This window comes from Sus scrofa, chromosome 1 (assembly GCF_000003025.6).
Source record: "Sus scrofa isolate TJ Tabasco breed Duroc chromosome 1, Sscrofa11.1, whole genome shotgun sequence".
Taxonomy (NCBI): domain Eukaryota; kingdom Metazoa; phylum Chordata; class Mammalia; order Artiodactyla; family Suidae; genus Sus; species Sus scrofa.
In genome coordinates this window covers 229,472,372-229,500,197 of record NC_010443.5, presented here as the reverse complement: position 1 = coordinate 229,500,197, position 27,826 = coordinate 229,472,372, and the positions used below count along the sequence as shown (strand labels likewise).

At 41.0% G+C, this 27,826-nt stretch overlaps 1 protein-coding gene across 8 annotated transcripts in view; it reads right to left on the bottom strand.

Moving 5' to 3' along the window:
- Nucleotides 1–27,826, bottom strand: part of GCNT1 (glucosaminyl (N-acetyl) transferase 1, core 2) — a 173,815-nt gene that overhangs the window by 102,637 nt on the left and 43,352 nt on the right. For 7 of the 8 annotated variants that reach the window (XR_001306502.2, XR_002336467.1, XR_001306503.2 and 4 more), the window contains one exon: nucleotides 15,903–15,985. The gene's annotated coding sequence lies outside the window, so the exon portion shown is untranslated. Of the gene's footprint in view, nucleotides 1–8,595; nucleotides 10,259–15,902; nucleotides 15,986–27,826 lie in introns of those variants that run through there. The other variant, XR_002336473.1, reaches the window with a different exon arrangement.

Below are 27,826 nucleotides of genomic sequence, written 5' to 3'. Positions count from 1 at the left end.
CTCTCTTTTCTCCTTCTGGCACCCCTATAATATGGATGTTGATGCATTTGCCATTGTCCCAGAGTTCTTTGAGACTCTCTTCATTTGTTTTCCATCTTTTTTCTCTTTTCTGTTCCACATCCATAATTTCCACTAATCTGTCCTCCACCTCGCTTATTTGTTCTTCTGCCTCCTGTATTCTGCTATTAGCTGCTTCTACTGAGTTTTTTATTTCAGTGATTATATTTTGCATCTCTTTGTGTTTAAGTTGTATATCTTGTATCACATTGTTCAGTGTTTCCTGTAAGTTATCCATCTTTGCCTCCAGTTTATTTCTAATGTCTTACATCCTCTTCAGCATCAACAGTCTAAAGTCTTTTTCCTGGATGCTGAGAATCTCCTCATCACTTAGCTTATTTTCTGGGGTTTTTCCTTTCTCCCTCATCTGAGATCTAGTTCTCTGTCTTTTTATTTTTATAGGTTTTTGGCGTGGTGACCTTTTTACATATAATAGAGTTGTAGCCTCTCTTACTTCTGGTGTCTGCCCCCCTTGTGGCTGAAGTCAGTATGGGGGCTTGCTGTAGACTTCCTTATGGGAGGGCTGATGCCTGCCCACTGATAGGTGGAGCTGATTCTAATCCCTCTGGTGGGTGGGGCTTAGTCTCTGGATGGGATTAGAGGCAGCTGTGTGCCTGAGGGGTCTTTATGCAGCCTGCTTACTGAGGGGCGGGGCTGTGATGCCACCTGGATTGTTGTTTGCCCTGGGGCTTCTCAGGCTGACTGATGGGTGGGGCCAGATTTTCCCAAAATGGCCACCTCCAGAGAAACGCATGCTGCTGAATATTCCCGAGAGCTTTGCTTCCAGTACCCTTCCCCCACAACAAGCCACATTCACCCCTGTTTTCCCAGGAGGTCCTCCAAGAACTGCAGTCAGGTCTGACCCAGATTCCTATGGAGACCTCCTCTGCCCTGGGACCCAGTGCATGTGAAAGTCCATGTGCACCTTTTAAGAATAGGGTCTCCATTTCCCCCAGTCCTATGGAGCTCCTGTGCACAAGCCCCACTGGCCTTCAATGCCATATGCTCCAGGGGCTCTTTCTCCCAGTGCCAGATCCCCACACGTGAGGGTTTGATGTAGGGCTCAGAACTCTCACTCCTGTAGGTGAGTCTCTGTGAACCAATTAGTTTTCAGTCTGTGGAGCTTCCCACCCCAGAGGTATGGGGTTGTTTATATCATGAAATCGCCCCTCCTACCTCTTGATGTGGCCTCCTCTTTTCTTTTGGAGTAGGGTATCTTTTTTAAGGTTTCCAGTCCATTTGGGTGGAGATTGTTCAGCCTTTAGTTGTGATTTGTTGTTTTTAGGAGAGAAGTTGAGCTCCAGTCCTTCTATTCAGCCATCTTAATCCTCTCCTCTTTCTTTAATCTTGACCTTCAGTAACTTCTTTTTTTTTCTAAAGACAGGATGTACTTTCTCATTAGAAAGACTAAGCTTTTTCCTTTTAAGCAAGTATTCCTTCTTGTTTTACATCTTTGTATATATATTTTTTCCATTTTGTCCTTTTCTCAGCTCCAAGAACTTCACTTATGTGTATGTTTCCTCTCTTTATCTGTGCTCCTTCTTCATAAATTCCTGAGTCCCATTATGGGTCTCAAGACAGCCAAGATGTTAGTAACCATTGTTATTTTCTTCTCCATCACTCCCACTGTGAAAATTTACCAAGCACTTCCTACGGGCCAGGCACAATGCTGGTCACTGTATATGGTCTATATGCTTTAGTTTATTTCATCTTCATAAGTTCCATTATGACCCCCATTTTAAACATAAAGAAACAGTTGCCTACTCAAAGAGGCAGTTATGTACTCAAAGATGTAGAGCTAATAAGTGACACAGCTGGCCTTCAAATCTTCTTTCTCTGACCCCAGAGTCTGAGATTTAACTCTGACAGCCCACTGCTCTCATGTGCACCATTTCATTGTATTTGATTTGTGTCCCTTGAAGCTTTGCCCAGTACAGAAAGGCTGAAGTGACTTCATCCAGTTCTTATTAATTAAATCATTCATTTGGCACATTTACTGAACACCTAGTACATGTTGACTATTATGCCAGGTGTCAGAAATACAAAAAAAAAAAAAAACATATAAAACAGGATCACTACCTTCAAGGTAACTTTAGCCTGGTGGGGTAAAGAAAAGAAGACAGATATATAAACAGATCAACTGCTATCTTCCTTGGCTGGTGCCACAAGAGAAGAGTGAACTAATTCCCAAGAGATCAGAGGCTAGAGAGGTGTCTGGATGTCTAAAAGGATGAGGAAGAAGTACTCAGATGAGGGAGTAAGTGTCAGGGGAGAGGGCACTCCCCAGGCAGAAGCAGGGACACTTGTGCTGCTGAGCTGAGAGAGAGCATATTCTTATGGTCAAGGAATAATGAAAATTCTGAGACAGCTGGAGCATAGGGTATAGGGAATAACATATAAGAACTGTGACTGGAAAGGCAAGTTATAGCCAAGTGACAGCCATTCTATTCTTAATTATCACTTTAACACTAGAAAAGGGAGGATGATGAGTTTAAAAGTTCTTGGGAGGTTTGTTGGCGGGGGTGGGAGGGAGGGACTGGGGGTTTAGGATTGGCATAGGCACACTGTGGTATATGGAATGGATGGCCAACGAGGACCTGCCATATAGCACAGGGAACTCTACCCAATATTCCATGATAATCTCTGTGGGAAAAGAATCTGAAAAAGAATGGATGTGTGTATATGTATAACTGAATCACTGTGCTGTACAGCCGAAATTATCACAATCTTGTAAATTAACTATACGTCAATAAAACTTTAAAAAATGAAAAAAAAAAGCAGGGGTTCCCTTCATGGCTCAGCAGTTAATGAACCCGACCAGGATCCATGAGGCTGCGGGTTCGATCCCTGTCCTCGCTCAGTGGGTTAGGGATCCAGGGTTGCCCTGAACTAGGGTAGAGGTCACAGATGAGGCTCAGATCTGGCAATGCTGTGGCTGTGGTGGAGGTCAGCGGCTAGAGCGCCGATTCAACCCCTAGCCTGGGAACCTCCATATGCTGCAGGCGTGGCCCTTAAAAGACAAAAAATGAAAATAAAAAATAAAAAATGAAAAAAAAAGTTTTTGGGAGGCTTGTATACATTCAGATCAAATCTTCTACGTGTCACCCTATATCTTATGTCAATAATGAGTTTCCTTCTGGCTCTACTCTTGGTTTTCTACATCCAACCTGGAGGTGATGTTCCCCCTCTCTGAAAGAAATCAACGGTACCCACTAAACTCTCTCCAGTAGAAGGTGAGCAACACGGAGAACAGAGAGGAAAACACATAAATCTAAGGAAACAGTTCTTTTCTGAGTACACAGTAGGGTTTTGTTTCGGTTTTCATCTGAGAGCCAACTTTTTGGCAGCACCTTCCCATCAAGGAGGAACTGCAACAAAGGATTGCTCAAGGGTGGGCTGGCAGGAAGGTTAAGTACGCTGACCCAGTTGACTGCAGTGTTTTCTGGATACTAGAGTCCACAGAACCGTACTCCCTGCTTCCAAAACCTACGCAAAAACCTGGCTTTGGGGTTTAGAAAAAAATAATAATAAAAGTTTTTAGGATTGATACACACGTACCCATAGAAAACTACAGCTCTCTGCATTTAATAAAAATCATTTTAAGGGTACAGTTGGTATGCTTTTTCCAAAATAGTAATTCCAGTTTAGAAAACAATACTTTGATAATTTAATGAGTGTGTGTGTGTGTGTGTGTGTATGTGTTTTAATTGAAATAGCTGGCAAATGATTAAACACAGCCAGCTAACAGGCAACTTTCCAGTGTCAGTGAAAAGACGGAGCTGGATGGAGATCAGTGAAGTCATCAGAAGGGGCCATAAGTTTGGGAAGAGGAGAGAGCTGCTGAAAAAAAAAAAAAAATAGAGGAAAGTGGTTACCAGGGACAACACATCCATTAGTCACAGTAGGCAAAGTGCCTGGCATACACGACGCTTTTAGAAGCTCTCAAAAATGATTTCATTTTTATTTTGTTCAAAATAAAAAGAAAACAATAAGTAATTATAATGAACCCAGCCTAGATTATATTCATCTTTATATAGACTAATGCAGTTGTAAAATATAATTGGTAAGTTTTTTTTATGGAGGACAGAACCCATGAAGGCAAAAGTGCTGAGGGGCCATCAGAGTCTTAATATGGAGCTGGCAGTTACTAATACGTTGGCTCAAAGTCCCAAGAAAACATAACCCTAATGTCTTCTGTTACATTAACACTGATCACGCTTACATTTCACTGGCTGGGTGGGCCACATCCACAGAGCCACGGAATCCTAGCACACGGATTGAAGTTCCCCAGCCTTCCCTGAGGAGGCCTTCTACTTGCTCAGGAATAGGGCTAGACCCCTTTTGTGCTGCTCCTTTATTAATTTCCACCACCAAGAAGCCATCCAGGAGCTGCCCCACCAATGTAACTTTGACTGGCACCTATTTCAGCTTTTCTGTTTAGTTCCTGTTCCCAAAACCTCACCCCTCCCAGTGCCCAACAACATCATAGCCCCTTCCATCTTAATCCAGGGTAAAGTTGTGCTGTATCTATCCAGGATGGGGAGACTCCTGGGTCCATAAATCCTTTGGGTTGTTTTTACTGGGAAATGGTAACCTCTAAAGAAGTTTAAGGAAGTAACATTTACCTGCACCCTCACAATCTATCAGGTTATAGGGAAAGCAATTGCAGGCCAAGTTCTGCCACCCATACAGATGTTGTTACACACATATTAATTAGTGGTCAGCAAAGAGTTGATACTCTCCTATTAGCTTGATGAGATTCTGTACCCTTCAGGTGATCCAACACACACTGCAAAATGTTCACAAGTGGTAGAGACTTATGAAGAAGGAGTCTATGCCTTCTAATTGGCATCGAACAGAAACCCCCCATACCAATAGCTTGGCAAAGGACTATTCAAGAATCAAGCCAGGGAGTTCCCGTGGTGTTGCAGTGGGTTCAGAATATAACTGCAGTGACTTGGGTTGCTGCAGAGGCACGGGTTCAATCCCCAGCCCAGCGCAATAGGTTAAAGGAAATGGCGTTGCCACAGCTGTGGTGAACATCAGCAGCTCGGATTCAGTCCCAGGCCAAAGAACTTCCATATGCCACAAGTGAAGCCAAAAAAGGGGGAAAAATGGGCAGAAAATGTAAATAGACATTTCCCCAAAGAAAACCTTCAGATGGCCAAAAAGCACATGAAAAGATATTCAAAATCACTAATTATTAGAGAAATATAAATCAGAACTACAATGACATATCACCTCACACCAGTCAGAATGGCTATCAGTAAAAAGTCTACAAACAACAAATACTAGAGACAGTGGGAAGAAAAGGGAACCTTCCTACATTGTTGGTAAGAATGTAAACTAGTACAACCATTTTGGAGAACAGTATGACAGTTCCTTAAAAAACTAAAAATAGAACTACCATATGATCCAGCAATCCTGCTCCTTGGTATATACCCAGAGAAAAGCATAATTCAAAAAAATACATGAAATCCAATGTTTACTGCAGCACTACTTTCAATAGCCAAGACATGGAAAAGCAACCTAAATGTTCATGAACAGATAAATGGATACACATGATGGAGTAATTATATATATAATGGAATATTACTCAGCCATAAAAAAGAATGAAATACTACCATTTTGACCAACATGTATGGACCTGGAGACCATCATACTCAGTGAAGTAGGTCAGATAAAGAAAGACAAGTATCATATGGTATCACTTATATGTGGAATCTTTAAAAAATTATACAAATGAACCTATTCCCAAATCATAAAGAGACTCAGAGCCTTAGAAAACAAACATATGATTACCAAAGGGGAAAGACAGGGGGGTAGGGGTAGAAAAGATAAATTAGAAGTTTGGGGTTAACAGATACACACTACTATATATAAAATAATCAACAAGGACCTACTATATAGAACAGGGAACTCTACTCAATATTCTCTAATAACCAATATGGGAAAGGAATCTGAGAAAGAATGGCTATATGTGCATGTATAATAGAATCACTTTGTTGTACATTTGAAAGTAACACAGAATTGTAAATTAACTATACTCCAATATCTGATTAAAAATTAAATTTTAAAAAATCAGATGAATGATCACAGTGATAGGAATTTTTTTTAAATACAGAAAAAGTAATGGAAGCCATGATCTACATAAAGGTGACTTACTTCAACTTAAAGTTATAGTTTTGTACCCTTGACTTTTGTGGACTGATGTGACTATGAAGTTATACCTGCTACAAAGCAACTACATATTTATACATGTAGAACCCACACTAGCTCAAGCTCCCTAAAAGTCAGAGTCATGCATGAGGAACTGGCTCATATATCACACCTGACATGAGTCCTGCCAGCCGCATGGGAGTAAATGCAGCCTTCAGATGTGAAGCTGGGACTGTAGCTTCAGAAGAATGTTGTATGAGGAGGTGTTTACAGAGATAACCCACTCTGATAGCCAGAATATAGAAACAGCTCTTGCCAATATGAAATGGAAAATGGAGCTGGTAGCTGTGCTAGGATCTGAAATTTATGTTTCTCATATTTTTCTGGCTTATTCATCATCGGTTATCTTTTAGTATGTTTGGCAAGATGTTTTTAAAAATTCCAGCCATACTAAGGGAAGTCAAAGCAATTGTTTCTGTCTGCTTAAGAGATTTAGAAGGAAATGTACCAGTTTGTGGCTGGCAGCAGGAATGCAGAGATTCCCCAAGTGGAAAGTGAAACTCAGAGGCACAGATGGGTCCCTTCTATCTGCCAAATCTTTCCCAATGGAGATTTCTTTTGCTCTACCTTAAAATTACAAAAGTAGTTTGTATTCACTGCAGAAGTATTTGAAAGTACGAACAACATATTTTTAAAAATATGTAACCCCTTCACTCAGTAAAAACCACTGTCAACATTTTAATGTACAGATCTATTTCTATACATTTCACATACATGGATGTATAGTTTGAAACTAGGACCATAGTGTATACACTCTTTTTGTAATCTACTTTTATTTAACTCATTATCTTGTGGACCTCTTTTCATATCGGTCTACAAAAAAAGAGAGAGAGAGAAGAAATTCAAATCAAGTCATCATTGTTTTTTTTTCCCCTAGCAGATTAGGAACTATATTACAGTTTGATGATATTCAGGGTTGGCTAGAATATAGGAAAGAGCAACTTTCATATACTTTTGTTAAGAGGTTAAAACAGTACAAAGTTTTAGGAAACAATTTGTCAATGTCATCAACATTTAAAAAGTAGGTGGTATTGGAGTTCCCACTGTGGTGCAGTGGGTTAAGAATCTGACTGCAGCAGCTTGAGTCACTGAGGAGGTGCAGTAGGTTAAAGAACCCAGTGTTGCCACAGCTGTGGCATAGGTCACAGCTGTGGCTTGGATTCAATTCCTGGCCCAGGAACTTCCATATGTCATGAGCACAGCCAAAAAAATTTTTTTGTTTTAAATTTTATAGTATATAGTATTAAACCTATAATATTATTGCTAGGAATTGTATGGACCTGTTTGAAACTGTTTTCCAAAATATATAAAGATATCCATTGAAGCATTACCTATTATAGGAAAAGACTGGAAACAACCTAAATGTCCTTTAACTAGAGAGTCTCTTTAAATAAATTATAATTCCTCCACATTATATAGCACTCAAAAACAATGATGCTTTTTACTGATATCCAAATGTATACATGTTTACCAATAAGTAAAAGGAACAACGTGTAGAGCACTTTGTAGAGTATAATTCCTTTTGTGGAAGCAAGTAGAAGCAATATATGTTTACATGGAAGCATATGTAAAAAAATTTTCTCAAATGGAACCTCCAAAATTGTTTGTTGTCATTTTCTTTTCCAGGTGAAGAGATGAAGAAGTACCAAATATGGCCAAATATGGGAGAGCAGAGGCCTGAATCACAGACACTCACTGGGGGAGACTTATTGGTTCAGAAGGGCATATTTGATCCAAATCTTTTTTTTTTTTTTTTGGTCACGCTGAGCCATGTGGAAGTTCCCAGCAATTGAACCCTTACCACAGTGGTGACCCCTGAGCCGCTGCAGTGACAATGCTGGATCCTTAACCTGTGCACTACAGGAGAAATCCTTGATCCAAATCTTTATTTATTTTTTTTGTCTTTTTGTCTTTTTAGGGCCACATCTGAGGCATATGGAGGTTCCTAGGCTAGGGGTCAAATTGGAGCTGTAGCTGCAGGCCTACACCACAGCCACAGCAATGCCAGATCCAAGTCTCATCTTCAACCTACACCATAGCTCACAGTAATGCCCAATCCTTAAACCAATGAGCGAGGGCAGGGATCGAACCCACAACCTCATGGTTTCTAGTTGGAATCATTTCTTCTGTGCCACGATGGGTACTCCCAAACCTTTTTTAGAATTGTTTTTTAATTTTGTTTTTTTTTTAGGGCCATAGGTGCCGTATATGGAAGTTTCCCAGCTAGGGGTCAAATTGTTGCTACAGCTGCTGGCCTACACTACAGCCCCAGCAATACAGGATCCGAGCTGCATCTGTGACCTGCACCATAGCTCACAGCACTGCCAGATCTTTAACCCACTGAGCGAGGCCTGGGATCAAACCTGAATCCTCATGGATACTAGTTGGGTTCTTAACCCGCTGAGCCATGATGATGACTCCATGCAACAAAATTTTAACAGACAAATTTTGGCACTAAACAAGGAGCACCTGATGTATTAAATGTTTTCTGTAATTTTTCATTCATCTAAGATAAATATCCCTTGATTTATCATCTCTCCCTTGATTTGCATTATTAATTTAGTAAAAGGGTGTACCAGGATGAATCATGAATAATGGCCCCCAAAGATGTCCTGATCCTAATCCCCAGAACCCGTGAATGTATCATCTTCCAGGTAAATGTCTCTGCAGATGTGGTTAATAAAGGCCTTCGTGTGGGGGATTATCTCAGACTGTCCTGGGTGGGCTGGATGTGCTCACAGATTCCTTAAGAGGGGGAGTGAGGAGCAGTCAGAGAGAAGCAGATCTGAGGATGTTACTCTGCTGGCTTTGAAAATGGCCAGGAGCCAAAGAATAAAGGCAATAGAGCCCAGGCAGAAAACAGAAGGAAACAAATTCTTCCCTAGAGACTCCAGAGGAAACAGCCCTGCAGACACCTTGACTTTAACTCAGTGGAACAGATTTCAGACTTCTGACTTCCCATAGGGAGTATACTTGTGTTATTTTAAGTTGCTAAATTTGTGGTAACGTGTTACAAACATAATACAATTACAATACAAAAGGGAAACCAATACAGAGAGGGAAATAGGTGAGACTCAAATATTCTTCCTCTTTTGAAATCTTTAGTTTGCTCTTTATCAAGGTGCAGAAAAGCCTTTTGTTAGTCACTTTTTATGTCAAAGGTGATTTCCATATCAACAGAGGTATTATTCCTTTCTGCTTAAATGGTGCAGGCATTTCAGACATACTTTATTTAAAATAACATACATTATTTTAAATTAATACTAACCATTTTTCCAATTATGAAATTGATACACGATCCTTGCATAAAGTAGATAAAGAAACCAAAATCCTCCTTTGACAACTCAGCATTGAAATTGTCCCAGGGCTGCTCTGAGCAATGTTTGGCTAAGAATTCTCATGTCATTATCTTGGCTGATAGACTCGGGCGGAAACTGGACTAAGCAATTTTATTTAGTTTCCAGCATGTCACTATTCATAGTACAGTATCTACTAGTTTGCAATCAAGGAAAAGAAGGTAGGGTGGCTTCCTCCCTCCCTTGCCTCTCTAGCATTTGGCATGAGGACAGGGTAGCTGGGAGACCCACGGTCCCTGGATTTTGTTACATTCAGCCTGTGTCCCCAGAGCATCCATGTTCTTCAGTGATCACTGCCCGCCACCTCCTCTCCATGCTGGAGATGGAACAGGCTTGAGTGCACTATGAGAGAAGGTTGGGAGCTAAGTGGCTCAAAAAAGAGAATCCTCCATCCCAAAGCAGGCAGGCAAAGGCATGTTATTGGAACCAAGGCTGTGTGCTATTGGGAAGGTTGACATGTGTGGCTTGGTCCTGTGGAATTTTCTCTCTGCTACATTCCTTCTAGGATGGGATAAAAGGTCCGTGCTCTCAGCCAATCATTAAGATCATCATAAGGGCTGGGAGTAAAAAGATCCCAACTTTAAAACAGGGATGCAGAAGTTCTTCCCATAGTGCTGCATGGAGTTCTCAAATTGGGAAAGAGCTTGTAAGGCTGCATGGTATTTGACTGTTCATTTGCAACCAGCGAGAGACAAGTTTGTGTTCACAAGTTCTCTGGGTATTTACAGAGACCACCATTTACCCAACACTAACCTAGGAGCCTGAAAAGGAACCCTGGGAGGATGGCATAACTCTTGTCCTTTCCATCCAGAATTCTTTCCCTTAAGATATCCATCACTTGCTTTAAGATATCCACCCCTCTGAACATAGGTGTAGACACGGAGCCCAGGGTGGGCCAATCCTAGTACCCTAGCCACTGTGACATGACTGATCCAGGAAGGGGCATGAGACACAAGCCCAACCAATCAGGAACCTTCTCTAGGATGTTTCTGTAGAAGCTGAAGAAAGTCTCTCCTTTCTCATATGTCAAGAGCTATGTGATTATGACATGGAAATTACCAGCAGCCATGTTCTGGTAAGGTGGTGGTTCAAGTAAGGGAACCCAAAGACATAAAGTTCCAGAGAAAGCCTTGAGAGCTGCAGAGCCCTGACTATGTACATGTCACAAGCCACTCCTGGCTTCATGTATGCATGAGGTCAGCTCCACCCTTCATGATGTTTGGTGATGGGAGCTAGAACTTCATCCTTCATTGCTGGAGTTAATTCACTTTGTATTTCTATCACTTGGAATGAAAAGGAAACTGACAAATAGTGATTTACGGCAAAATAAGACATGGGCACTGCCCTCAGAGAACTTAGGATTCATGTGGAAAGACAGGGACAATTACAGAGAAAAGACAAGTTAAGCTTAATGCATAATGCTTACACATTATGTTGTACTTACTTCTCATATACCTGCACAGTGAATAATTCTACTGTCAAATGTATGATGCATATGCTACAGTGGACAGCTGAGTGGTTTAGAACAATGCTCATTACTCAGTTCCCCTCAGAACTCAGAAGTTTCTGGCCCTTGTTTTGAACAATTCACTTTCTGAAAGATGGTGGAATGGGAAGCACACAGACTTCAGAGCCAGATGTGGGACAGAATCTGGGCTTGCCACCAGCCAACTACCTGATTTTGTCGGTCTGGAGATCTTCATCTGGCAGTACCTCCTTGACTCAAAGTGCCTAAAACAGTTCAGAAGTTTATTTTCTGATCTGACAAGTCTAGAGGTGTGGTAACTTTGAGGCTAGTTAATTTAGAACCTGGTTCTCCAGCCTTTCCACTTTGCCATTTTCGGTCACAAGGTGACTATCGTCATTCCAGGCATCATACCCAGGAAACATCAAATCCAGAGATTCTGCCCATTTCAACGTCCTCAAGAATTCTAAATCTTCCCTGTGATGTTACTTTTTTGTAAGAGACATTTACAAGAGAAATAAATGTGCCTCCTCAGGTGGATGTGAAGCCATTAGACGTTTCGGGGGCTAGAGTCCCATTGTGGCTCAGTGGTAATGAACCCATCTAGGATCCACGAGGACATGGGTTCGATCCCTGGCTTCGCTCAGTGGGTTAAGGATCCGGCGTTGCTGTGAGCTGTGGTGTAGGCTGGCAGCTGCAGCTCTGGTTTGACCCCTAGTCTGGAAACTTCCATATGCCGAGGGTGCTGTCCTAAAAAGACCAAAATAATATATAATATATATATAGATACCATCAATCCTTATTGTTCCCAGATTCTGTTTTTACATATTCAAATACTCATTAAAATGTATTCCTGATCCCAAAATCACAACTTGTGGCATTTTGACACTCACTCACTGACATGTACAGAGAGGCAAAAAAATCTCAGTCATTCAACATGCACATTCCTAGCTGAGGTGGAAAAAGGCAAGGCCCTGCCTTCTTATTTCAGCTTTCACACTGTGAATAAGTGACATTTTTGTAGACTATTTAGTGTCATGGTTTCTGCATTTTTTTGCTTTTTGTTCACCATGACCTCCCTCCCTACTCCCCCACCCCATCCCCCCAGCAGTGCTGAAGGGCTGTCTAGTGTTCCTAACTGCTAGAAGGCTGGGATGTGCCTTACAGAGACCATATGTGCCAGAGAAGTTACAGTGCTGTTGGCTGTGAGCTCAATGCTAATGAATCAACATTCTGGAAAGGAGGAGAAAATGTGCTGATCTCTGTGTGAGGCCACTAGGGAAAGTGTTAAAATAACACCTGTAGTGCACAGTGAAGCTATGAGAAAGATAGAAATGTGGCTAAATGGGTGGATTCATGAGACAAAGACAGATTTAAAAAAAAAAAAAAAAAAGCGAAATGTGTAGCATTATTATTGCGAGGATAAAAGCCAAAGAAATTTGTGGTCACATTATCCAGAGTCAAAAAATGCTAACACCTAGGAGTTCCCACTGTGGTGCAGTGAGTTAAGGATCCAGCATTGCTGCAGCTGTAGCATAGGTTGCAGCTGCAGATCAAATTCAATCCTTGGACTGGGAACTTCCATATGCCATAGATGCAGCAGAAAAAGAAAAAAAAAATGAACCAATTGTATTAAAAAAAAAAAAGAAATGCTAAAATCTATATGAAATAAGCTACAAAGATATATTGTACAGCACAGAAAATAGAGTCAATACAATAACTATAAATGCAGCATAACCTTTAAAAATTGTGAATCACTATGTTGCACACCGGCAACTTATATAATAGTGTACATCAGCTATACCTCAATTTAAAAAAATAGATAACTAAAAATTCACTAATTATATGGTCTCATTTTAAAAAAATGCTAAACCTTTTTCTGCTAGTGTTGGCAGCCTCACACAGTGCAAAGAACATAAGGCATGAGATATACAAAACTAGTAGGAGAATTTAGTTCTGCAGATCAGGAGATTTAGAAACAATTTTTTTTATTTTTTGGTCTTTTCAGGGCTGCACCCTCGGCATATGGAGGTTCCCAGGCTAGGGGTCAAATTGGACCTATAGCCGTTGGCCTACACCACATCCACAGCAACATGGGATCTGAGCCACATCTGAGACCTACACCACAGCTCACGGCACTGCTGGAACCTTAACCCAGTAAGCAAGGCCAGGGATCAAACCTGCATCATCAAGGATGCTGGTCAGATTCATTTCCGCTGAGCCACGAGGGGAACTCCTCGAAATAATTTTTTAAATATCTGCTAAGTGGAGTTCCCATCATGGCTCAGTGGAAACAAATCCGACAACGAACGATGAGATTGCGGTTCAATCCCTAGCCTCATTCAGAGGGTTAAGGATCTGGCGTTTCTGTGGCTGTGGTGTAGATGGGCAGCTACAGCTCCAATTTGACTCCTAGCCTGGGAACCTCCATATGTCGAAGGTATGGCCCTAAAAAACTAACTAAATAAATAAATGAATACCTGCTTAGTGTTTTACAGGAAAAGGGTTATGTGGAAGAATAGATATTAAATGCTGATAAGACTGGCTTGTTTTACAAGGAAGTTGGCAGACAAACCTACATAACACAATGGGATCTCGGTTAACAAAAGCGTGAGCAGAGCTTTCTGGGAGCCTAACCCTGTATCTCCCCCCAGGAAAAATAGTTCAGTATCCACTAATTTAGAGTTTGCAATGACTTTATAGACCATAACTACCGTGAAAAACAAGAACCAACTATACCTGGTCTACCCTCAAAAATTTTGAAACATAATGTAAGGTTCAGTCATGTGCATTTTTACCAACCCCTTTATTCGCCTGTGAAGCAGTCTAGTGTTTGAGAGTTATTGGTATAAGTAGTTTCCTCACACTTCTGAAAGTCTCTCATATTTTTCATAGATATATTTTGTTCTCTGAGTTATTAGACTCTGATTGTCGACTACTTGATCTGCCTTAACACAAGGATTGCTTTTATTTGTTTGTTTATTGATTGATTGATTTTGCTTTTTAGGGCTGCGCCCACAGCATATGGAAGTTCCCAGGCTAGGGGTCAAATTGGAGCTACAGCTTCCAGCCTACACCACAGCCATAGGAATTTGGAATCCAAGTCTTTCTGTGACCTACACTGCAGCTCACAGAAACGCTGGATCCTTAACCGATGGACCAAGGCTGGGGATCGAACCCTAGTCCTCATGGATACTAGTCAGGTTTGTTTCAACTGTGCCACAATGGAGACCCCAGACTGCTTTTACCTCCCATGAATGGCTAGAAAGGAGGTAGCATGAGTGACCTAGTCAATGATTTTTCACATAGTAAGACACTCAACTACTGTGACAGGAATTGAATTCCTCCTATAAATCAGCGGTTCTCGAGCAACAGAGATTATGCCACCCAGGGGAACACTTGGCTGTATCTAGAGGTATCTTGGGTTGCCACACTTGGGGAGAAGAGCTGCTCCTGGCATCTAGTGTGTCAGGGCCAGGAATGCTACTACACATCCTACAGGGCACAAAGAAGACTCTGCCTCCATAAAAAAGAATTATCGGACCCAAAATGTCAACGCTGCCTAGGTTGGGTGAAGCTGCTTACACAGATGTCACAATCACAATCAATTTCTCATCCTCGGACCCTGCACTCCTGCCAGATTCTACTGTTGAAATGACCCAGCAGTACTGAATTATGAATCCTGTCCCTCCCCACAGCCCGCCTACCACGCAGTAGCAGTGTGGAAAGATGCCCGGGGAGGGCTGTTCTCTCTCTTGCCCCACTGGTTTGTTGTTACTCATCCTAGGCCAAGAATACATACACTTTTTTCTCCCTAACTGTTCGGACACACATTTTACCCTCTCTGTTTTCATTACCCTCTCTGTTTTCTTCTTTGTATCTCCTGCAAAGTGTACTCCAGCTTTGTAGGAAACAGGTGCACCATGACCCCCTTTGCGGAGTTTCTATAAAGGGCTTGGGGGAAAAAATTATCCAGGGGCCTGAGAGCATGAACTGTGGGCCTCCAGCTTTCTTCTCTTCCTCTAGGGAATCAAGGGAACCTTGACCTGCTGGGGACCCCAACTCTGTGATTCAACCTGCTCTCCAGTTAACGTGAGTCACATATTCAGGCAGTGATGCAAGAACCCTAGATTCCCAAAGATCAGATTTCCTGAACAAATGTGCGTGGACAGGGAAAAACATGACAGAATACTTGAATTCAAGTGCAGCACTTTGTTTTCAGTAAGTTTTTGTTTCACAGTGAAAATAAAGACAAGCTGAATTAAGTGAAGGTTTGATGTGAGTAAATACATATATTTTTCTCCTCCCTTCTACTGTTGTGGTTTCTATTTGAGAGGAGAAATTATATCTGAAAGGAGATTTTTTTCCCTTAAGTGAGGTTAATCAAGATTCAGCAAATTAAATGTCTTCATTCATTAACTACATATTTAGTGAGAACTTACTGTGTATCATGCTCTGTACTAGGCCTGCAAATATAATACTGAAGGTGCACCCCGCCCCTGCCCTCAAGGAGCAATACCAGCTATTACTTTAACATTTTAACCTGCATTTTCATTTCTCACAGACTGAGAGAAAATATTTGCTAAAGACTTATCTGATAAATGACTGTCATCACAAATATATCAAGCAAGAACCTTTAAAAGTCGACAATAAGAAAATCCAACAACCTGGTTTTTAAAACAAGCAAAATACCTGAAGAGACATCTCACCAAAGAAAATATACAGAGGTCAAATGAGCATATGAAAATCTACTCCACATCATATGTGGAATTACAAATTTTATACAATGAAAAACTACTACATACCTGGAAGAAGAGCCAAAATCCAGGGCACTGATAACACCAAATGCAGGTGAGGATGTGGAGTGGCAGGAACTCTCAAGTCATTGCTGGTGGGAATGCAAAAGGGTATAGCCACTTCAGAAAACAGTTTGGAGGTTTCTTGCAAAATTACATATACCCTTATCAGGAAATCCAGCGATCATGCTCCTTGGTATTTATCCAAAAGAGCTAAAAACTTATACTCACACAAAACCCTTAACAAAGATGTTTATAACAGTTTCATTCAGAATTACCAAAACAACCAAAATGTCCTTCAGTAGGTGAATGGATAAGTCAACTGTGGTACACCCAGACAATGGAATATTATTCAATGCTAAAAAGAATTATCAAGCCAAAAAAAGATGGTCAAGCTATAAAGAGACATGGAGGAAACTTAAATGAGTATTACTAAGTGAAAGAAACCAATCTGAAAAGGCTACATACTCTGTGATTCCAACTGTAAGACATACTGGAAAAGGCAAAACTATGGAGGCAGTAAAAAGATCAGTGGCTGCCAAGAGTTGGGGGGTGGGATGCGGGGGAGGTAGGGATGAACAGGCAGAGCACAGATGATTTTTAGAGCAGTGAAACTATTCTGTATGATCATCACATGATGGACACATGTCATTATACACTTACCTGAACTCACAGAATGTACACCACAAAGACAGAACCCTAATGCAAACTATGGATTTTGGGCAATAATGATGTGTCAAGACTGGTTCATTTAGTGTAACTAATGAAACACTCTGGATAGTAGGGAAGGCTGTGTTGTGGGCGAAGGGGCAGGGGATATAGCAAAACTCTATCCTTTTCATTCAATTTTACTGTGAGCCTAAAACTGCTCTAACAAATAACGTTTAGAGAGTTCTCTTGTGGCACAGTGGGTTAAGGATCCAGCATTGTCACTGCAGCAGGATGGGTGGCTGCTGTGGCTCGGGTTCTAGCTCTGGCCTGGGAACTTCCACATGCCATGGGCACAGCCAAAAAAAGAAAAGATAATGAAAATAAAGTATATATTTTTTAAAAAGTATACAACTACACACACAGCTATATGAGTAAGTTCAATAGTTTATTTTAGATAGTGGAAGGAAAACTCTGCACAAGGCACTGTGGAAGTCAGATATCTGAGTGGTCATTTATATAAGCCAGAAGGGAAACAGTGATGGTCAGAAAGGACCTTCGTGGAGGAATGGACACCTGAATGTTAACAAGTGAGCGCATTCTGGTCTGAAAGCCTAGAGAAGTGTGTTCCAGCAGAATGTACTGTGTGAATGAGGACTTTCCTGAGGCAAGTGCTTAAAAAAACAAAGCTCAATCTCTCTTAAGCAATGAAAGTCAGAATACACTGGATCCTTTGAGTGAACAGTTCCAGGCTCGGTCTGCTCCAGGGCTCAAAGTGTAGCCCCACAACATCTGCATCTCTCCCTTTTTCCATTTGCTTCCTCAACAGTGGTGAACCCTTCTATTTTCTGCGAGAAGGATGCAGAAACCCCAGCACCCTCTTGCTCTCAGCCTGTATTAAGTGGGGACAGAACACATAGGCTGAAAGGGAGGGAAGAGATGGTTTCTCCAGTCTACTGTTAATCAGATTCATGCTGAGATGACACCAGGGGACAAAACCCCAAGATAAGTCCTATTCACGGAGATACGAAATAGCATCATGTGTTCAGAAAAACCATATGTGGTCCAAATGGACAGAGCATCATGTGAAAAAAAAAAAAAAAAAGACTAGAGAGGTGGGCAGAAGCCAGATCAGCAAGGGCCTTACATGTGAATTGAAGAAATTAGGATTTCATCCTTTAGGCAACAGAGAGTCACTGAAAGGGTTTGGACAAGAGTGTGACATTTCCAAATTTTCATTTTGATAGATTACTGACAGTGGAGGTTCTTTGTAACTTGGCGAAATAACTTGACCTCTCTGAGCAGATTTTGTCCTAAATTTGTAAAATATAGACAACAGTTGTGCACGCCAGGAGACTGGTGAGGATTAAATGGGGTAATATTTGTCAAATGCTTAGGGCAGTGCCTGGCACATAGAGTTAAGTGTTTGCTACTACCGTTATTGTTATTATTGTTATTTCTGATGTCTGAAGAGTGAGAGGTTTGACATAAGGAAGTGAAAAGCAAATTCATCTGTACCCACCCAATCTCCATCAACATAACTTTACTATTTCAAAAAGCTCTAACCCTGGAAGATGAAAGTTGCAAATAACTTCATTTTTTACTCCAGGAATAACCTCTGAGGCACATGAATTTTGCAATGAAAAAAAAGCATCAAATGACATTTTATACCATAAGACTGTTTAAACCCTTTGCCTGAGAATCCTCATCTTTGCTGTTGCCTCCACCCTTACACTATTTTATCCAAGATAAAGCAGAATTCAAATGCTCAGAAATAACCTGACTTGTCCCTCTTCCCTCTGAGATGTTACCAGGAGCCTGGAGGTGGCCCTCTCCATTACTGCTGTCAGCCATGGGCTCTGTTGTCCTATGACAGCAGATTGTTTGGGGGACATTTTCAGGAAGCCAGCATTCAAGAACAGGCAGCTTGGAAACAACCTAAATGTCCATCTACAGATGAATGGATGAAGAAGATGTGGTACATTACACAATGGAATATTACTCAGTCAGGAAAAAGAACAAAATAATATCACTTGCAGCAACATGGATGGAACTAGAGACTCACATTCTAAGTGAAATAAGCCAGAAAGAGAAAGACAAATACCATATGATATCATTATATCTGGAATCTATGGCACAAATGAACCTATCTACACAAAAGAAACAAATTCATGGACTTAGAGAAAAGACCTGTGGTTGCCAAGGGGGAGAGGGAGGGAGTAGGATGCACTGGGAGTTTGGAGTTAGTAGATGCAAACAATTGCATTTGGAGTGGATAAGCAATGAGATTCTGCTAGGTATCACAGGTAACTACATCTAGTCACTTGTGATAGAACAGGATGAAGGATAAAGAGAGAAAAAGAATGACTGGGTCACTTTGCTGTACAGCAGAAACTGATAAAACAATGTAAATCAACTATAATAGAAAAAACAAACAACTAAAAAAAACCAAAGAAACCCAAACTGAAAAAAAAGGAAAAAAAAAAAAAGAACAACAGCTTGGCATGAGGAAATGCTCCAGGTGACAGATGAGGAAGGACTGAGCAGGGCTTAATGATGAAAGAGGAGTGTTCGAGCAGAAGCACTGTGAAGAGAAACCTTAGCAGTTGGCTATGGGGAGAGAGGACACTCCATGATGAGCACTTGAGTACCTGGGAAGGTCATAAAAAGGGTTTTCCAAAGTAGAACCTACAAGGTTTGGAGAGTGTGACTCAGTACAGGTATTGACATGTCATAACTAGAACCAGCTTTATCAGGCTTGTTATCATTTCTACCCACCAGCAAGCTCTGCCCCCTCAGAGATGGGAGTGCCTGGGGTACAAACAGTTTGGGTGAGGCCTCTCAGGTTCCATAAGTTGATGCCTTCTCCACACATTGCATGGTTATAATTCCTCAAGGAGAAACATGCCTGCACATGACTGGGCGTACTTGGGGGACCCCTGATCTTTCTTTTTCTGCCACACCCACAGCAGGTGGAAGTTCCCAGGATGGGGATCTAATCCGAGCCACAGCAGTAACCAGAACCACAGCAATGACAACTGCCAGATCCTTAACCCACTGAACCACCATGGAACCCTGCCCACCCTCCCACCCCCACTATTCTTTCCTATGCCTGGATACAGGCTAATTTCTGAATTACTAATGCCCCCAAAAGCAAAAAAATCCAGGCTCAAAGCACTGATGTCAATTTTCCTGAAGATTTGGTGGGACAGACAAAGGAAAGATGACCAATTCAGCCTGGTGTTAGCACTCGAAAGTCCAGCATCCAAGGAACCACCTCCTCAGTGCTGGACAGATCAGGATGGTGGGTCCCATAAATCTGGGAGAAGGTTAATAAGACTCATTTCACAATCTCCTCTTACCTCCCAATTCTTCTCCATAGGCCGCAGGCCCACCCACCGCACTGCCCCAAACAGTACTTTCTGACCTTTCCAGCCAGTACCTCCTCCCTTCACATTCCTTAGCAAAATCCAACCATTTTTGCACAGTTTCTTTAGTAATACAAAAGCAAACAGGGTTCAGCCAGACAAAAGCAGTTCCTCACATTTCCAGAACCAGCCTTCTTCGGACACATGAAGGTATATTTATTAGATTATTTACAGAAACAATGCTTGACTACAGGAAAGTACACTTCAACCGAGACTGTCCCTGAAAACTGGAGGTTGGCACTTGTCATCTATTTTATGCTCATTTCCTGTCAAACCTCATGTGCATTCAAAGTGTTAAGACTACTGGCGCTTGTTGAAAACATTCCCCTTTGTGGCTTTGAGACTCCTCTTGTTAAGACTACTGGCATTTGGTGAAAACATTCCCTTTTGTGACTTCAAGACTCCTCTCTCCTGCATTCCCTCTACCTTTAAGACTATTATGGGGAGTTCCCATTGTAGCTCAGCGGTAATGAACCTGACTAGTATCCATGAGGAGGTGGGTTCCATCCTTGGCCTTGCTCAGTGGGTTAAGGATCCAGCATTGCCACAAACTGTGGAGTAGGTTGCAGATGCACCTCAGATCTGGCATTGCTGGGACTATGATGTAGTTCCATAGCTGCAGCTCTGATTTGATCCCTAGCCTGGGAATTTCCACATGCCACACCTGTGGTCCTAAAAATCAAAAAAAAAAAAAAAAAAAAAAAAGAAAAAGATATTATGGCTCAGTCTTTCTGACCCCTCTCCTTTTTAGTTGCCCTGATCATATTGAGGTTCACCACAATTTCATGCTATCAGGTTCTGCTCTTTTGTCTCCTCTCCCTGCACACACCCTTTGGGGGATGATTTCTGCAAGATTCGGGATTAATTTTGATTCCACACTTTTTACTTCTCAATGCATTTGTTTGTTTCAAAGAAGTCCTGAAAAGGCAAAATAAAATAAAGTAAAAAGTCCTGCACTCAGGGAAGGGTCTGGGGAAGGAGATGGGATAGTTGAGATGGTAGAAAGGAGGTGAACGGATCAGAGAAAAACATTTATTTTTTTGTCTTTTTAGGGCCATACCCACGGCATATGGAGGTTCCCAGGCTTGTTATCATTTCTACCCACCCAAAGCTACCCCTGCCACAGCCAGAGTAATGCTGAATCTTTAACCCACTGAGTAAGGCCAGGGATCAAACCTGCATCCTCATGGTTCCTAGTCAGATTCATTTTTGCTGCGCCACAATGACAACTCCCAGAAAAACATTTTTAAGATATGCCATTTGTTACCAATTCCTGTACATCTTTGCTCCCTTTGTAAATTGGGCCAATAGAAGCACCTGCTGCTAAAGTTGTTGGGAAGAGAAAGGAGATGCTAAGTGCAATGTGCTTAGAACATGCAGTCGGAAAACACTCAACAAATTCTAGCTGTTATTATTATTATTACCTCAGTGGGCTTGAAGGAACATACTTGAAGGGGCATTTTTCTTTGGAAAGAGAAGTAGAGAAAGCTTTCCTGAGAGAAAACACGTCTCCTTTGAATCAAGCTACAAGAAGAAACTCTGACTGGTCCAGGAACGGTTGACTGATAAGTTTGACAACAAAGAATGTAAATTATAAATACTTGGTAAATAAGCTAATGATCAGCTCTGCAGAAGGAAATCCATGAAAAAAAAAAAGTTTTTTACAGACTGGAAACTAACTGGTTCACAGAGACTCACCTACAGGAGAGAGAGTTCTGAGGCCCACATCAAACACTCATGTGTGGGGATCTGGAACTGGGAGAAAGAGCCCCTGGAGCATCTGGCTCCACAGGAATGGGGGAAAAGGAGACCCCATTCTTAAAGGCGCACACAGACTTCAACATGCACTGGGGCCCAGGGCAAAGCAAAGTCTCTATAGGAATCTGGGTCAGACCTGACTGCAGTTCTTGGAGGACCTCCTGGGAAAACAGGGGGTAAATGTGGCTTGTTGTGGGGGAAGGGCACTGGAAGCAAGGCTCTTGGGAATATTCAGCAGCATGCATTTCTCCAGAGATGGCCTTGTTGAGAAAATCTAGCCCTACCCATCAGCTCTGAGGAGCCCCAGGCCAAACAACAATCCAGGTGGGATCACAGCCCCGCCCCTCAGTAAGCAGGCTGCATAAAGACCCCCCACCACACAGCCTCTCTAATCTCACCCAGAGACAAAGCCCCACCCACCAGAGGGATAGGAATCAGCTCCACCTACCAGTGGGCAGGCATCAGCCCCTCCCATCAGGAAGCCTACAGCAAGCCCCCATACTGACTTCAGCCACAAGGGGGGCAGACACCAGAAGTAAGAGAGGCTACAACTCTATTATATGTAAAAAGGTCACCACGCCAAAAACCTATAAAAATGAAAAGACAGAGAACTACATCTCAGATAAGGAAGAAAGAAAAAAACCCAGAAAAACAGCTAAGTGATCAGGAGATTCTCAGCATCCAGGAAAAAGACTTTAGAGACTCTTGATGCTGAAGTGGATGAAAGACATTAGAAATAAACTGGAGGCAAAGATGGATAACTTACAGGAAACACTGAACAATGTGATACAAGATATACAACTTAAAAAAAGAGATGCAAAATATAATCACTGAAATAAAAAACTCAGTAGAAGCAGCTAATAGCAGAATACAGGAGGCAGAAGAACAAATAAGCGAGGTGGAGGACAGATTAGTGGAAATTATGGATGTGGAACAGAAAAGAGAAAAAAGATGGAAAACAAATGAAGAGAGTCTCAGAGAACTCTGGGACAACGTTAAACGCTCCAACATCTGTGTTATAGGGGTGCCAGAAGGAGAAGAGAGAGAGAGAAGGGGACAGAAAAAATATTCCAAGAGATAATAGCCGAAAACTTCCCTAACATGGGAAAGGGACCACTCACTCAAAATCCAGGAAGCACAACGAGTACCATATAAAACAAACTCAAGGAGGAATACACCAAGACACATATTAATCAAAATGACCAAAATTAAAGACAAAGAGAAAATCTTGAAAGCAGATAGGGAAAAGAAACAAATAACATACCAGGGAACCCCAATAAGGTTATTGGCAGATTTTTCAGCAGAAACTCTGCAGGCAGAAGGCAGTGGCATGAAACACTTAACGTGATGAAAGGAAAAAACCCCCAACCAAGATTACTTTACCCAGCAAGGCTCTCATTCAGATTTGAAGGAGAAATCAAAAGCTTCACAGATAAGCAAAAGCTGAGCGAATTCAGCAACACTAAACCAGCCTGACAACAAATACTAAAGGAACTTCTCTAGGCAGAAAAGAAAAGACAGCAACAGGAAACAAAAATACCACAAATGACAAGGCTCACCAGTAAAGGTATATATACAGTAAAGATATGAAATATCCATGCACAATTATACCACCAAAATCAGGAATCATGAAAAGAGGTGGGTACAAATGCAGGACACTGGAGATGAACTTGCAATTAAGAGACCAACAATTTAAAACAATCTCATATACATATAGACTCTTACATCAAAACTTCAGAATAACTGCAAACCAAAAATCTACAATTGATACACAAACAAAGAAAAATCAATTCAAATACAACACTAAAGATAGTCCTCAAACCACGAGAGGAGAGAACAAGAGAAGAGGGAAGGAAAAACAGCAACAAAAACAAATCCAAAGCAATTAATAAAACAGCAATAAGAACATACATATCAATAATTACCTTAAATGTGAATGGAGTAAACACCCCAACCAAAAGACATAGACTGGCTGAATGGATACAAAAACAAGACCCATATATATGCTGTCTTCAAGAGACCCACTTCACTTCTAGGGACACATACAAATTGAAAGTGAGAGGATGGAAGACAATAGTTCATGCAAACGGGGATCAAAAGAAAGCTGGAGTAGCAATACTCATATCAAACAAAATAGACTTTAAAATGAAGAATATTTTAAGGGACAAAGAAGGTCACTACATAATGATCAAAGGATCAATCCAAGAAGAAAATAAAACAATTTTAAATATCATTGCTCCCAACATAGGTTCAGCACAATATATACGGCAACTGCTAACAACCTTAAGAGGACAAATCAACAATAACACAATCATAGTGGGGGACTTTAACGTGCCACTTACAGCAATGGACAGATCATCCAGATAGAAAATCAATAAGGAAACACAGGCCCTGAATGAAGCATTACACCAGATGGACTTAATACATATTTAGAAGACATTCCATCCAAAAGCAACAGAAAACACATTTTTCTCAACTGCATATGGAACATTCTCTAAGATGCATCACATCCTGGGCTACAAATCCAACCTTGGTAACTTTAAGGAAATTGAAATCAAATCAAGCATCATTTCTGACCACAACGCTATATGACTAGAAATCAACAACAAGAAAAAAACTGCAAAAAACACAAACATGTGGAGACTCAACAACATGCTACTAAACATCCAATGGATCACTGAAGAAATCAAAGAGGAAATCAAACAATACCTAGAAGCAAATGACAACAAAGATACAATACTCCAAAAACTATGTGATACCACAAAAGCCGTTCTAAGAGGAAAGTTTATAGCAATACAAGCCACCTCAGGAAACAAACAAACAAAAAAACTCAAATAAACAAGCTAACTTTACATCTAAAGCAGCTTGAGAGAGAAGAACAGACAAGACCTAAAGTTAGAAGAAGGAAAGAAATCATAAACATCAGAGCAGAAATCAATGAAATAGAAATGAAGGAAAACCATAGAAAAGATCAATGAAACGAAAAACTGGTTCTTTGAAAAGATCAACAAAATTGATAAACCCTTAGCCAGACTTATCAAGCAAAAAAGAGAGAGGACTCAAATCAATAAAATTAGAAATGAAAAAGGAGAACTAACAACGGACATCACAGAAATGCAAAGGATCATAAGAGACTACTATATGCAACTATATGCCAATAAAATGGAAACCCTAGAAGAAATGGACAAATTCTTAGAAAGGTACAATCTTCCAAGACTAAACCAAGATGAAACAGAAAAGATGAATGCACCAATCACAAGAACTGAAATTGAAACTGTGATTTAAAAACTTCCAAAGTCCAGGACCAGATGGCTTCACAGGCGAATTCTATCAAACATTTAGAGAAGAGCTAACACCTATCTTTCAGAAACTATTCCAAAAAATGGCAGAGGAAGGGACATTCCCGAACTCATTCTATGAGGCCACCATCACCCTGATACCAAAACCAAAGATACCACAAAAAAAGAAAACTACAGGCCAATTTCACAGATGAACATTGATGCAATAATCCTCAACAAAATACTAGCAAACCGCATCCAACAATACATTAAAAGGATTGTACATCATGATCAAGTGGGGTTTATCCCAGGGATGCAAGGGCTCTTCAATATCCGCAAATCCATCAGTGTGATACACCACATTAACAAACTGAAGAATAAAAACCATATGATCGTCTCAATAGATGCGGAAAAAGCCTTTGACAAAATCCAACACCCATTTCTGATAAAAACCCTTCAGAAAGTGGGCATAGCGGGAACCTACCTCAACATAATAAAGGCCATATATGACAAACCCACAGCGAACATCATTCTCAATGGTGAAAACTGAAAGAATTCCGCTGAGACTGGGAACAAGACAAGGATGTCTGCTCTTGCCACTACTCTTCAACATAGTTTTGGAAGTCGTAGCCATGGCAATCAGAGAAGAGAAATAAAAGGAATCCAAATTGGAAAGGAAGAAGTAAAACTATCACTTTTGCAGATGACATGATACTATACCTAGAGAATCCTAAAGACTCTACCAGAAAACTGTTATAGAGCTCATCCATGAATTTGGCAGTCATAGAATACAAAATGAATGCACAGAAATCAACGGCCTTTCTGTATACTAACAATGAAAGAACAGAAAGAGAAATTAGGGAAGCAATCCCCTTTGCCATCGCATCCAAAAGAATAAAATACCTAGGAGTAAACCTACTTAAAGAGACAAAAGACCTGTACTCTGAAAACTATAAGACACTGATGAAAGAAATCAAAGATGACACAAAAAGATGGAAAGATAAACCATGCTTGTGAATTGGAAGAGTTAATATTATCAAAATGACTATACTACCTAAGGCAATATACCGATTCAATGCAATCCCTATCAAATTACCAAGGACATTCTTCACAGAACTCGAACAAAATACTTTAAAGTGTATATGGAAGCACAAAAGACCCAGAATAGCCAAAGACATCCTGAGAAGGAAAAATGGAGCTGGAAGAATCAGGCTCCTGGACTTCAGACTATACTACAAAAGCAATAATCAGAGTTCCTGCCGTGGCGCAGCAGAAACAAATATGAGTTGGAACCATGAGGTTGCGAGTTCAATCCCTGGCCTCGCTCAGCAAGTTAAGGATCTGGCATTGCTGTGGGTGTGCTGCAGGCTAGCAGCTGTAGCTCCAGTTTGACCCCTAGCCTGGGAACCTCCATGTACTACAGGTATGGCCCTAAAAAGCAAAAAAAAAAAAAAGAAAAAAAAGAAAAAAAGCAACAATCATCAAAACCATATGGTACTGGTACAAAGACAGAAATATAGATAAGTGGAAGAGGATAGAGAGCCCAGAATTAAACCCATGCACCTACAGCCAACTCATCTATGACAAAGGAGGCAAGAATATACAATGGAGAAAGGACAGCTTGTTCAATAAGTGGTGCTGGGAAAACTGGACAGCCACATGGAAAAGAATGAAATTAGAACACTCCCTAACACCATACACAAAATAAACTCAAAATGGATTAAAAACCTAAATGTAAGACCAGATCCCATAAAACTCTTAGAGGAAAACATAGGCCAAACACTCTCGGACAGAAACCACAGCAACATCTTCTCAGATCCACCTCTTAGAGGATTGACAGTAAAAACAAAAATAAACAAATGGGACCTAATCAAACTTCAAAGTTTATGTACAACAAAGGAAACCCTAAACAAAACGAAAAGATAACCCACAGAATGGGAGAAAATCTTTGCCAGTGAATCAACTGACAAGGCATTAATCTCCAAAATATATAAACACCTTCTGCAGCTCCATACCAAAAAAACAAACAACCCCACCAAAAAATGGGCAGGAGATCTAAACAGATGATTCTCCGAAGAAGACATGCAGATGGCCAAAAAATACATGAAAAGATGTTCAACATCACTCATGATTAGAGAAATGCAAATCAAAACCACCATGAGGTACCACCTTACACCAGCCAGAATGGCCATCATCACAAAGTCTACAAATAATAAGTGCTGGAGAGGGTGTGGAGAAAAAGGAACCCTGTTACACTGTTGGTGGGATTGTAAATTGGTCCAACCACTGTGGAAAATAGTATGGAGATTCCTCAGAAAACTAAACATTTGACCCAGCAATCCCACTCCTGGGCATCTATCCAGAGAAAACCACGACTCGCAAAGACACATATACTCTGATGTTCATTGCAGCACTATTTGCAATAGCCAAGACAGGGAAACAACCTAAATGTCCATCGACAGAGGAGTGGATAAAGAAGTGGTACATATACGCCATGGAATGTTACTCAGCCATTAAAAAGAATGAAATACCAGCATTTTTAGCAACATGGATGGACCTAGAAATTATCATGCTAAGTGAAGTCAGCCATACAATGAGACACCAACATCAAATGCTTTCATTGTCATGTGGAATCTGAGAAAAGGACAGACTGAACTTCTTTGCAGAACAGATGCTGACTCACAGACATTGAAAAACTTATGGTCTCTGGAGGAGACAGTTTGGGGGGGTGGGGGGATGTGCTTAGGTTATGGGATGGAAATCCTATGAAATTGGATTGTGATGATCATTAAACAACTACAGATGTGATAAATTCATTAAG